Consider the following 13775-nt stretch of genomic DNA (forward strand, 5'->3'; position numbering starts at 1 on the left):
GGGAGGGCAGTTGGGAGTGACCCAGGCCTGCAGGGGAGGGCAGTTGCGGGGGATCAGGCCAGCCAGGGAGGGCAGTTAGGCGCAACCAGGCCTACAGGGGAAGGCAGTTGGGGGTGACCGGGCCAGCAGGGGAGGGCATTTAGGGGCAATTGGGCCAGCAGGGGAAGGCAGTTGGGAGTGACCAGGCCTGTAGGGGAGGGCAGTTGGGGGTGACCGGGCCAGCAGGGGAGGGCATTTAGGGGCAATCGGGCCAGCAGGGGAGCAGTTAGGCGTCAGTCAGCCTGGCAGGGGAGTGGTTAGGGGGTGATCAGGTTGGCACACAGAAGTGGTTAGGGACAATCAGGCAGGCAGGCAGGCAAGTGGTTGGGAGCCAGCAGTCCTGGGATCGGGCCTAAACGGGCAGTCGGACATCCCTTGAGGGGTCCCAGATTGGAGAGGGTGCAGGCTGGGCTGAGGGACACACACACACACACACACACACACACACACACACACCTGTGCATGAATTTTGTGCACCGGGCCTCTAGTATTAAATAATGTGATTACTTTTTATAATTTAAAATAATTTGTAGATTTTAGGGGGTTTTCACCTTAAACAATTGCATCATTTGTAGAAGCTTTATTTCTTCCTTTCCAATTCTTATACCTATATGTGTATCTCTGTGTGAGAATGTATAGGATAGGACCTCTAGAACAATGTTGAATAGAGTGATAGTAGTAGACATCTGTGTCTTGATTTTAAAGGAATGCTCTTAAAGTTTCGACATGTGTGATTGACATTTTTATGCCTTTCCTATTGTTTATTGGGTTAGGGAAGTTTTCTTCTATTTTTATTTCTGGTTTGCTAAGTTTAAAAGAAATTTTTTAAAATCATCGATGAATGTTGACTTTTATTAAATGTCTTTTCTGCCTCTAATGAAATGAGGGTTTTTCTTATAATTTGTTAATGAGGTGATTGCCTTAATACATTTTCTAATGTTGAACCAATCTTACATTTCTAGAAGAAACCAAACTTGTCATTTAAAACATTTTGTTTGGAATTATTGTACTTATGTTTATGGATAAGATGGGACTGTGGTTACCTTCAAATAAATTTTCTGTTCCATTCTTTTTTCTCCTTCTGGGACCCCTATCATACAAATATTGGTCCACTTGATGGTGTCCCCTAAGCTACCTTCATTTTATTTTCTATTTGCTTTTGTGATTGGATGAATTCCACTGCCCCCTTTCTTTGCATAGCCGATCAATCCTTTCTTCTGCTTTCCTTTGTTATAGTCATGTGGAATCAGTGAATGTAAGCCTCAGTGGCCACCGGAGCCCGGTGATAAGGGGGCATCCCCTGGGCAACAGCCTCAAAAACTGGGGCCCCAGACGTGTGCACAAGCTCCTTCTGGGAGATACCAGTGAGCTGAAGTGAGGCAGAAGGAGCATGAAGAAGCCAGCCACCCACCTCCCTAGTCTCAGGAGAGTGATGCAGTCAGCCCTTGATGTGTGTTGAATCAGAAGCCTACCCCTCAGGTCACAGCTATTAAGATATGCAAATAGGCCTCTTGCACAGTAAAACCAGGCATGTTTTAGTTGCTGGTTCTGTGTTGTGCCCTGGGGATAGCCATGGTGAGTCTGTGCAAATCCTTTAAGAACTGTCTCTTAGTTCCCTATAGCCTTATAGGTCTTGTAGGAGCAAACTTCACTGGCTTTCAAAACTAGAAGTTTTGGCCCAGCCAGCATGGGTCCGTGGTTGAACATCGACCTATGAACCGGGAGGTCACGGTTCGATTCCTGGTTAGGACACATGCCCAGGTTACAGGTTTGATCCTGGTATGGGGTGTGCAGGAGGCAGCCAATCAATGATTCTCTCTCACCACTGATGTTTCTCTCTCTCTCTCACTTCCTTCCTCTCTGAAATCAATAAAAATATATTTTAAAAAGCCCCAAACAAGAAGTTTTGGTTGCCCATCTCTCAGGTGGAGGTCTTAAAAGTTGGGGCACTAAATGTGGGGTCTAAATCCCCATTACTCTGAACTCTGTTTCAGATAAATTTCTTATCTCTGTTTCATTTATCACTTCTTCTCAAGAATTTCATTTGGGGGTTGTTTCTTTGTCTCCTCATTTTGGCTTTCTGTTTGGGTTTGTGACTATGTATTAGGTTGATTCTCTACACTTCTCAATCTCTAGTGCAGGACAGTGTTAAAGGCTGTTTCTGACTAATTAGATCAGACAAAGACTCAAAACTTCAGAAACCGTCTCTGCCTACAGACTTACAGGATTCTGACTTGAATCGCCCCCAGGCAATCATCCTCAGGTGTGGCATGAGTTTTTTCAACAGGGTGGGGCAGTTTCTTCTGCCTAGAGGCTAATTGTTATTTTTAATCTCTTAAGTGGCCTTAGGGCAAGGTGTTTTCCAATAGGGTGTGTCAACTGTCTTCCTCTCAGGCAAGGCAGATGTCTGTGTGGGAAAGATGTCCTCCGCTGTGTGAGGGAATGACTCAGCCCAGGAAACTTGGGGTGTCTGCCTTCTGAGCTCTGTCTGCCGAGCCCCCAGTCCTGGGTTCTGCTCTCATAGTTCCAGTCCACTTCACCCTCCCTCTGCTGGAGCACAAGGAGGGTAGCTCCACAGGGAATTTTGTGTGTTGGCCCTTGGCCCTTTAAGAGGGTGCCTGAATTTTCAGCTGTTGCTCCCTGGCAGACAGCACCCCACTGCTTTTCACAGCTAGATGTTATGTGGGTACCCTCCTCAGTTTTGATGCTCTCTGCAGGGGGGCCCAGCTTGAGGATTAGATCCCAGTTCTCAGTGGCAACCCCCCACACCTGACTTCAGTTGCCATCTGTGGGTGCCAGGCCAGCCCTTTTGTGCCTCTGCCCCTCCTACCAGTCTCTATGCAGTATCCATGTTCAGTCCTCGGGTATCACGGTTCTCTCCTGCGAGTTTTCCATTGATTAGTCAGGAAGTTTTTCTGTATTTTAGTTGTAATACCAGTTTGTTCCTGGGAGTGTGTCTGTGCAGCATCCACTTACTCTTTTAATCCTCTGGGGTCTATACCCTGTACTCTTCAGGGAGAAGCTTGGAATTGTGAGAACCCTTTTGGTTGTATGTTGTTATATGGGGAGTGAGGTTTATAGCAGGATTGTTTCTCACCGTCTCCTACCTATTTTGATGTGGGCTTTTCTCTTGTTTGCCCAATGTCTAGGGGTCACTCAGGTAGTTTCTTTCCGAGGGAATGGTTTTATATGTAGCTTTAGGTTTGGTGTCATGGGAGGAGCTTCTTACGTTGCCATCTTGAACCAGACCCTGACACTGAGTTTTTAATGTCAATTATTAGAAACTAGAGGCCCGGTGCACAAAAATTTGTGCACTCGGGGGTCCCCTCAGCCCAGTCCGTGCCTTCTCACAGTCTGGGACCCCTCGGGGGATGACCACTTGCTGGCTTAGGCCTGCTCCCCGGGGGATTGGGCCTAAGATGGCAATCAGACATCCATCTGGCAGCCCGGCAGCCAGCGGGGATGTCCACTTGCCAGCGGGGGATGTCCACTTGCCAGCCAGGAGCAGGCCTAAACTGCAGTCGGACATCCTTAGCACTGCTGAGGAGGCAGGAGAGGCTCCCACCACCACTGCTGTACTGGCAGCTGTCAGCCTGGCTTGTGGCTGAGCAGAGCTCCCCATGTGAGAGTGCCCTGACCACCAGAGGGCAGCTCCTGCATTGAGCGTCTGCCCCCTGGTGGTCAGTGTGTGTCATAGTGGCCAGTCATTCCCAGTCTTTCTGCTGTTAGGGTCAGTTTGCATATTCCCCTTTTACTATATAGGATAGAGGCCTGGTGCATGGGTGGGGGCCAGCTGGTTTGCCCTGAAGGGTGTCCCGGATCAGGGTGGGGGTCCCACTTGGGTGCCTGGCCAGCCTGGATGAGGGGCTGATGGCTGTTTGCATCTGGGTTGCACCCCCTTCAGGGTGGGGGTCCCCACTGGGTGCCTGGGCCAGTCTGGGTGAGGGGCTGAGGCCATTTTCAGACTGGTGGTCGACTGAAGCTCCCAACCTCTCCATTTTTTCTTTTTATTCTGGGATTTATTTACCTTATATGGCTGTCACTGGAGCTGAGAGCTGGCTCTAGCTCTGAGGCTCGGCTCCAGCTCTGAGACCTCGGCTGCTAAAAGCAGGTATCTGTGTTTGTTTGGCTTCTATAATTGAAACACTGTTGCAGCTCCAGCTCTGTGGCCCAGCTGGCTGAAAGCAGGTTTCTGGGGTTTGTTTAGCTTCTATAATTGCAACATTGTTTCTTAGAGTGCAGCTCAGAGGCCTGCAGTGGCAGGCGGGGAACGTTGGCTTCCTCCATCACTGGAGCAAGCAAACCTCATGTTCGCTTCAGCTACGTGGCTGCCAGCCGCCATCTTGGTTGGCAGTTAATTGGCATATCGCCCTGATTAGCCAATGGGAAGCATATCGGAGGTATGGTTAATTACCCTATTTGTCTTTTATTAGTTTTATTAGATAGGATTACTTTTTCTAGGATTTCTCTTTGGTTCTTTTTCAAAGATGTAGGTTACTTGTGATATCTTTTGTCTCTTTGTTATGTACCCTCTCTTATTTCTTTTATATATATACTAGAGGCCCGGTGCAGAAATTTGTGCACAGGTGCGGTCCCTAGGCCTGGCCAGCAATCGAAGCGTGAGCGTCTGGGCAGCACCTGGGCCCTCAGGCCCCTGCGTGCCCCCCCTCCGCCTGATTCACGGCGCTCGAGTCCCCACCTACCTCCAGTTCCCTGTCCCAGCCTGGGTGGGGCGATCAGGCCCCCCAGTGGCACCCACCTAGGCCTGGTGCCTCCCGCTCACCTGCTCCACCATCCTGCCATGGTTCCACTCTCATCGGGGCCCATCGGGGCTAGCAGCACCTCCACTGCTGCCCACTGCCAGCGCCGCATCGCCAACGCCAGCCATGTTCCACGCTGCCCCCTGGTGGTCAGCGCATGTCATAGCGAGTGGTCAAACTCCTGGTCTCCTCGTCGAACTCCTGGTTGAACGACCGCTGGAGGGGACAATTTGCATATTAGGCTTTTATTCTATAGGATTTTAAATATATTTATTTTTTTATTGATTTCAGAGAGGAGGGGAGAGGGAGAGAGAGATAGAAACATTAATGATGAGGGAGAATCATTGATCAGCTGCCTCCTGCATGCCCCACACTGGGGATTGAGCCCGCATAACGGGCATGTGCCCCACTGGGAATTGAACTATGACTTTCTTGTTCATAGGTTGATGTTCAACCACTGAGGCACGCCAGCCAGGTCCCTCTCTTATTTCTTATAAAATATATTAAACATACTCATTTGATATTCTGTAGATCAAAATTGACAGTTAACTTTCAACTCACTGTCATTTGTTATCTCTTTTCTCACAAGTTTGTGATTTTCTTTTTTAAGTTGTGAGCGTATGTTCTTTGGAAATTAAATTGTTGTAACCATTTGGGTCTGTTCCCCTAGAAAGGTGTATGTTTAGAATATACCTGGATACTTGGGGTACCACTGCCCTGGGAGCACTGTCAGCCATCCTATCTGCTCCACGTAGGATAGGATGTACCTCGTCCTACATGAAGGAGGACTTACGTTTGTAATTTTCAAGGAAAACTTTTTCTCCTTATTTTATTTTTCTTCATAAAAGTACGTAGGCTAATTATCTCTACTGTTTTTCTCTATAGGGTGATGCTACCCCCTTCACCTGAAATCACTTACTGTGGGGATGTGACCTTTCAGGGGAAATGACTTTATACACAGGTCATTAGTTCTACTTCCCATCTTGCTCAGGCCCCATTCTTATCTCCTAACTCCTACATGGCCCTATGCAGCCTGTGCTCTAAGCCAGCAGGGATAGGAAGGTGTTCCTGCAAATGTCAGGACTTGCTTTGGATTCGTGCTATCTTTTATTTGTGGCCTTTGAGGACTTCTCCTATTTTTCAACCAATTCAGCAATGCATTTAGGATGATATTTTAAAATATTTTATCCAGCATTTTTAATTATTCTGAATTAGGGGATTTCTCTGCATATCTCTCCTGCCACACTGCAAGCACAAAACAACCTTTGAGTTTCTTCATCATTTTATTACTTAAAAAATCACCAGCTTAAGAACTTTGGCAGGGCTTATCACTAATCCTACTCTTTCTACTAACAATCTATCTGTAAAGGTAATGATTCTTCCCAAAATAATTTACAATTTAGAGTAATTTTCAAAAAGTCCTTTTCTTAAAGTGACTTGGTCCAACTCTTTAGGAACCTAACAAAATTATTCTGAAGTTCATTTGGAATAAGAAGAGCCAGAACTATTTAGAAAAAGAAGAGTGATGATGGAAAACTAACTCTTTCCTTAATATTAAACATTATACATAATCTAATAGTAAATTCTGAAACATTCTAAACCTTATAATTAAATCAGCGTGGTAATGGCATAGGCATTCAGCTAGCAATGCAATGGAAAATATATCTCATAAATGGTTCTTATTATATGTTAAGTCTTTTTTTTTTAGTTAATCCTCACCCGAGTATATTTTCCCATTGATTTTTAGGGAGAGTGGGAGAGAGAGGGAAAGATAGAGAGAAACATCGATGTGAAAGAGACACATCAATTGATTGCCTCCTGCCTGCAACCTGACCAGGGCCTGGGCCAGGGAGGAGCCTGCAACCAAGGTATGTGCTCTTGACCAGAATCAAATCAAATCCAGGACCCTTTGGTCCGCAGGTCTACACTCTAGTCTAGCCACTGAGCCAAACCAGCTGCTAGCACTTTATGTAAAGTATTAATATGTCTTAAAGCAAACCTCCCAAATCAGAGAACGGAGGGTGTAACTCACACATGTTGCTGGCAAGAGTAACTTGCCATGTTGAAAAAAGTTTTACTTGATATAAAGTAAAGATCTATGTAGTTTAAAGAATTAAATGGGAACAAAATTAAATGATATTAAGGCTCAGTAAAAATATTTCTTTGATTGAGGAAAGAGCTTACTAAACTTAAAAATCAATGGCTCTTTCTGGAAAGTGGAAAGAAACTGGTTATAATAAATGATGAGGTAGTAAAGAGACTTTTCTTACTTTTTACTATAAGAAAGTATTACCTTTCAAAATAATAACTACCCTGGCTGGTTTGGCTCAGTGGATACAGCATCAGCCTTATAATCAAAATAATAACTAAATTTATTTAAAAAATAAAAAAGTGAAAGGAATAAGGAAATAATTGATAGCCTTGATTTGCCAAAACTTAAAACTTTTCTCTTTAAAAAATTTTTATTTTTTATTTTTATTGATTTCAGAGAGGAAGAGAGAGGGAGAGAGAGATAGAAACATCAATGATGAGAGACAATCATTGATCGGCTGCCTCCTGAACAATTGAGCCCACAACCCAGGCATGTGCCCTTGACCAGGATCGAACCCAGGACCTTTCAGTCTGTAGGCCGACAGTCTATCCACTGAGCCAAATCAGCCAGGGCTAAACTTTTTTGTCTTTAATACAGAGAAATTCCATGTATCAGTTGTCCAAAATTATATAATAAATGTAATTATAACAAATATAATCCTTAATAATAAAATATTCATGTTACTCCATATGAACACTGAGAACCCAGTAGAACCAAAGACAAAAAGGCATTTCACAAAAGAGAAACATAAATTCTAAAACATACCAAGAAAAATTAATACCTTAAGAAATTTTGTGAAAAATATTTTTGTAACACTACTCAATAGTAAAATATGATTTGACCCCTAAATTTTCAATTTGTTTTTCTGATATTTATATGATGTGTGTTTTTGTTTTACTAAAACAAGGCAGGTTTATATTTAGAGGGGCTTGTCTCTTTCTTTAATTTTGTTCTTATTTTGGGGTGTGATTGGGCTTAATTTTTTTCTTATATATTTTTCATTATGAATTTGCTAATCATTATGTTTAATGTGTTCATATATAAATGATGTGTTTGAATAAGATGTGGTTTGTCGTGGTTAACAAAGACTTTATGTAAAATCTCTTCTGCACCACCATTTTAGAGATCTTACAGGAAGTATTGACTTGTCAATATCATGATACTGCAGAGACTGCTAAATGAATGCTAATTCAAGAAATTCCTTGTTTGATGTTAGTACAACCACCAGATGGCAGTGGAAGCCAAGCACAAAACCCCTCTAGTTAATGGAAGGGCATTCAGTTACTTTAACTGGAATGAAATTAGCATTTGAATAGCCATAGATGAGTAGAATCACCCCACCTTCATAGGTGTTTTTTTAGACCTGGTTTTATATTAATTTTTCAGAGGTGAAGCCTTGATGGTTGTGTGTGTGGGTGTGTGTTTTAAATCTTGCCCAGGAAAGACCTGTTTTAATATGTTACTTGGAATAACCCAAAACAACATCTTAGGTATTCCAGTCAGACAGGAATGAAACATCTGTGCCCCCAGAACTATATGCCCTAAACCAATCAGGAAAATAATGCTGGGTGCTTTAGTAAGGAGCCAGCGTGCCAGGACATAGACATAGCTGTGGGGGTTGAATGATAAATAGACACTTCTTTTGTGGACTAGACAGCTAAATCTGTCTTAATTTTTTAAAGTCAGGTATGACTTGATTGCAAATAACTAGTTGCTAGATAAAAAATATAACTTTTTATTTTTATGACTAAATATATATGGCATGTGTTTCATGTCCATGCATTTCCAAGGGTATTTTTAGAAGCATCTGTTTCCATATCAGTAACTGAGCTCTTTCACATGGTGCTGGAGTCTTTCTTTGGAGGAGCAGACGGTGTTGGAGGATGTTCAGTGAGACAAGTGCTCCTGGGGGGGCACAGAAGAGCTCAACAGCACGAAACCCAAATCCTGGGTTTCTAATGAGTGACTTTAGTTGTATTAGTGTTATATTTGTTTCAACTACTGAGAGAGAATTCTCAGCAGCTCCATGAGAGATTTGAAGTCTCTCAGCTGAATACATTAAATCCCTAGAACTGAGGGAACTTGAAATTGAGCACACAGAGCCTCTCTCAAGGATCTGAGAAATCATGGAGCTTTATTTTAGGACTAGCTAGACAGGAGAAGTTTGAGAATTCTGACCCTTCAGACTTTCAGGCCCGGCGACAGGAAGAGAGAGTCCCCTCCCATGGGAAAATCCGGCTTAAATAGGGGGGTGACGCAAGGGGATTGTGGGCCCTGCCGATTGGCCAGGCGTGAGCCGGGTCTTGTTACACAGGATGTGGTCATATCTATGGCGCGCACTTTCCTTGATTGTCATTGGTTAGTTTAAAATCCCGGGCGCGGCCAGCAGAGGCCTGGGCTTCCGGGAAGAAGGCTACACGTGGCCCCAAAATGGAGGAGATGGCGGAGAGCGCATAGCCCTCACCCTTTCACTGAATACATTAAATCCCTAGAACTGAGGGAACTTGAAATTGAGCACACAGAGCCTCTCTCAAGGATCTGAGAAATCATGGAGAGCCCAAGAAGGGCTAAAAGTCAGGAGAAGTTTGAGAATTCTGACCCTTCAAACTTTCAAAAAAGAAGAGAAATAATTTCAAAACAATCATGAACTTGGTCTCAGTTCTGCAAAGTACTATCAAGTCAATGACTGGTGAGTCCTTAGGAGCGGCATCATTTATTCATGAGAAGTCAACAGCCATCATGGCAAACTTGCTTTTTTTAACAAGGTGTCCAGACTTCCGGAGCTGGGAAAGGTAGAGAACCTTGAAATCTGAATTTGAACAAAGCACCTGGCCAAGACTCATACTACACCTCTGGCTGACTGAGACGTGAGTGTCATTGTGCATATTGATAACTACTGGAATAGCTACCAAGGGGATGCTGTTTAGTAGGTTGATGTCAAGTGGAGAGATGTTCTAGGAATGTCTTCAGTCTTTTTGCTTTAATCCTTTTTATTGGTGATTTGGATGAAGATGTTGAAGGCACTCTTATAAGATTTGAGGGGATATGACGTTAAAGAGAGTACATTATATGGTCCAATCAGGGTTCTAAAATCTTAGGCTAGTTGAACTTGGTCTCAGAAGTTTGATTTTTTTAAAAAAAGAGAACATATGTAAAGGCCACTGCTTACATCCTAAAATCAATAGCGTATGTACAGGGGAAGTCCTATCTTAGCTGTGGCACATCTGGAAAAGACTTAGTCGGCAGTGAATATAGTATAAATCAGCTGTGCACCATGGCTATCAGCAGAGTAATTGTTAACTTAGATTTCATTAATCAAAAAGTGTGGTGATGTCACCTCTTCTACTGGTTGGGCCATTGGACCACCCTCTCTTAATTCTCGATGCTATACCTCAAGTAGAGCATAGGGACTGTTTCAGGAAAGAGACAAGCAAGATAGCAAGAGCAATAGAAGCTGTGTTATAAGGGTAGTGGCTGAAGGAATTGGTATTAGAAAAGGCAGTATCAGAAGATGTCGGCTTCACATATTTGGAAGTCTTTCACGTGAGAGAGGGATTAGACTTCTTCTGTGTGATCCCAAGGGATCAAATTAAGAAAAAGGGTGTGGAAACCTTAAAGAGACAGTTTTTAGTTTCATATAATGACTTCCTGATGGTGGAAGCAATCCCAGATGGGAACAAACTGTTTCAGGAGATGGTGATTTTTCCATCACTAGGTTGTTCAAGCATGGACAGCTAAAAACTTGGAAATATCTTCGCAACTGATAGATACTTGAATGAAGTCCTAATTCTGAAAGTCTATGGTTATTGTATTAATCCATTATAAAGCTAACAGGAATTCTTAAGAAAATATATCTTTGCAAACTTCTCAATATTAATTTATCCCAATAAATTTTTATTTTTCTGTTTCAATGATTTTACTCAGCAGAGACAGTACCAGGATTCTAAACGTGACTTTTATTTATGTATTTTAAGTAATTCTTTTTTACAAAGATATATTTTTATTGGTTTCAGAGAGGAAGAGAGAGGGAGAGAGAGAAACATCAATGGTGAGAATTATGATCAGCTGCCTCCTGTTGTCCCCCACTGAGGATGGAGCCCCCACCCTAGGCATGAGCCCTGACTGGGAAGCGAACCTGGTTCACAGGTTGATGCTCAACCCCCAAGCCACACTGGCTGGTCTAAATGTGACCTTTATCCCTATTGTCTAAGAGATATGGCCAAAGCCCCAGTGCCAAGATAAAAACAGTAGGTACCAAGGACTTCTAAATCTGAAAGGGATTACCTAAGCAGTTTGTGTGAAATGATTGGACAACCAGTCATTGCTCACCTCTGGGGTTGGAGTTGAAGAGATGGTGAAGACTGTGACAGACAGTCATTGGTATGCTGTGAGATTCCCGCCCTCCCATGGGGATGGCTGGGAGAACTTAACATGTATGCCCTGGTGTTTGGGAGACTCAAGGATGGTGATACCCACTAAGAGAGACTGTGGCTGAAGCCATGCCTGTCTGGTGGTAGCTCAGAGGAGAGAGAGGGCTATGATGGTAACAGTCTCTACCCCCATAGAAGGGATGTAGCAGAGGCATGCATCTCCCCTCCCCTGGACCAGAAGTGGGTCATTTTACAGGGTCTTTGCCCAGCAGGGTTGCCTGCACGGGTGCACTGCCAGCAGTCAGGGACTGAGGGAGGGGACTATGAACAGGCCATGGCTGGAGGCCAATGAAGTTAAAATCCTACCTCTGCTGCTTATTCACTGTATGATCATGGGCAGAGGTGGAACAAGAAAGGAAGAAGCACCTACTAGGTATACCGGTTAATAATGCGGATCTTGTAATCAAAGAAAACACGATAATTTCAAGAGAAACATCAAAAGTGCTTTATTCAAAGTAATGTCCATCGCTAGCTACACATTTCCCTCATTTTTCAGGTAATTTGTGGATACCGTCCCAATAGAATTTTTCATGTTTTGAGGCAAACCATTCAGAGACCCAATTTTCCACTTCTTCGTATGTTTTGAAGTGCTGCTCAGAAAGTGCGTGTGCCATCGATTGGAACAAGTGGCAATCTGAAGGAGCAAGGTCTGGTGAATATGGCTGTGGGTTAATACTTCCCAGGCAAGATCTTTTAACCTGTCTTTAACTGGTTTTGAAGTGTGTGATGGTGCGTCATCATGAAGCAAAATTACTTTGCTGTGTCTTCTGGCACATTTTGGTCATTTCCCGATCGAAGCGTGGTTCAAATTGATTATTTATTGATTACTTGTTGTCGGTAGTGATCAGTATTAACCGTTTCACCTGATTTTAGAAGCCACACCTTCTTGATCCCACCAAATGCAGAGCATTGTCTTCTTTCCGAAGCGATTTGGCCTTGCAGTCGATGTTGATGGTTGACCTGGATCAACCCATGATTTTGTGTGTTTGGAATTCTCAAAATAAATCCACTTTTCATCGCCAGTCACATTTGATGCAAAAAAGACTTTCTTGCCGTTGAAGCAACATTTTACTGATGACTTTTCGGTTTTCCACTTGTCTTTCATTCAGTTGATGTGGCACCCATTTTCCTTCCTTTAAAATCTTTCCCATTGCTTGTAAACAATCGGAAATAGTTTGCTGAGCAACGTTTAATCTTTCTGCAAGTTGTTTTTGAGTTTTACAAGCATCTTCATCCAATAATGCTTGTAATTGTTGGTCTTCAAACTTTTTCGGTTGACCTGGACGTTCTTTGTCTTTCACATTGAAATCATCACTTTTAAAGCATTTAAACCAGCGTTCACAAGTATCTTGAGATGGAGCATGTTCACCATAAGCTTCTCAAAGTATACGATAACTTTTTCTTCAAAATAAAGTAATGAATTAAAACTTCTCGCGAATGCTCTTTTTTTGGCATGAAATTCAACATTTTTAAGCATAAAAATATCTATGATGTTAACACCTTCAGCAAATTTGACATATGAAGTTTTGAAGCTTGCTGTCAATACAACAAAATAGCATACATATCAAATCGCATATATATGTGTAACTCCATCTATTGAAAAAAATCCCCATTATTAACTGGTACACCTAGTAACTCCACAGCCCTGCCTGCATCTCAGGGAGATAGTTCAGGAGAGCCAATTTAAATTAGATAATATTTTGTAATTTTGACAGTAAACAAAAGGCAATCTTACTAATAAAAGTCTATGTGGTCCTCACGCTGTCACGCCATGATGCCTGCACGCCGTCACAAGATGGCTGCATGCACAGCAGAGGCGGGTCCTGGCGCCTGCTCCATGAACTTCCACTGGGGTTCCCGTGGTCCCGCAGCTGCTGCGGAGGCGGAACCCCTGGCTCTGGCCTTCCTCTTTGGAGCAATCCATTGAGGAGCCCCAGATGGGTGGGCGGGGCCTACCTCTTTGGGGCGATCGATCGCAGGGCTCCCGCACTGTGAGAGGGCACAGGCCAGGCTGGGGGACCTCCTCCCCCGAGTGCACAAATTTCGTGCACTGGGCCTCTAGTTTAAAATAAGTAAGAAGAATTTAAAAAAATGACTATTGTTGCTACTTAAACGGACAGAGAGAGCGATGGGACTTTATCAAGTTTCCATGCAAGGGTAGAAAAGGAGTTCAGAAAGACAGTTTGAAGAGATAGTGGAAGAAAGAATAAAACTTCTTTCCACTTACATCCTGTGCAGACCAGCTCAGTGGGTAGATAGACTGGCTTCAGCTATGAGCCATGGACAGAGAGATCGTAGATGCAGTTTTGTCACCAAAGGACAGTGCCAGTGGCAGGTCACCCTTCCTCCTTGGTCCTAAATTTCTTTCCCTGTAGAAGAGCCCCTGGTTCCTTTAGGTCTGTAGTATCATTTCCATCCTATATAATAAAAGGGTAATATGCAAATTGACCAAAT

This window comes from Myotis lucifugus, unplaced genomic scaffold (assembly GCF_000147115.1).
Source record: "Myotis lucifugus unplaced genomic scaffold, Myoluc2.0 scaffold_0, whole genome shotgun sequence".
NCBI classification, from domain to species: domain Eukaryota; kingdom Metazoa; phylum Chordata; class Mammalia; order Chiroptera; family Vespertilionidae; genus Myotis; species Myotis lucifugus.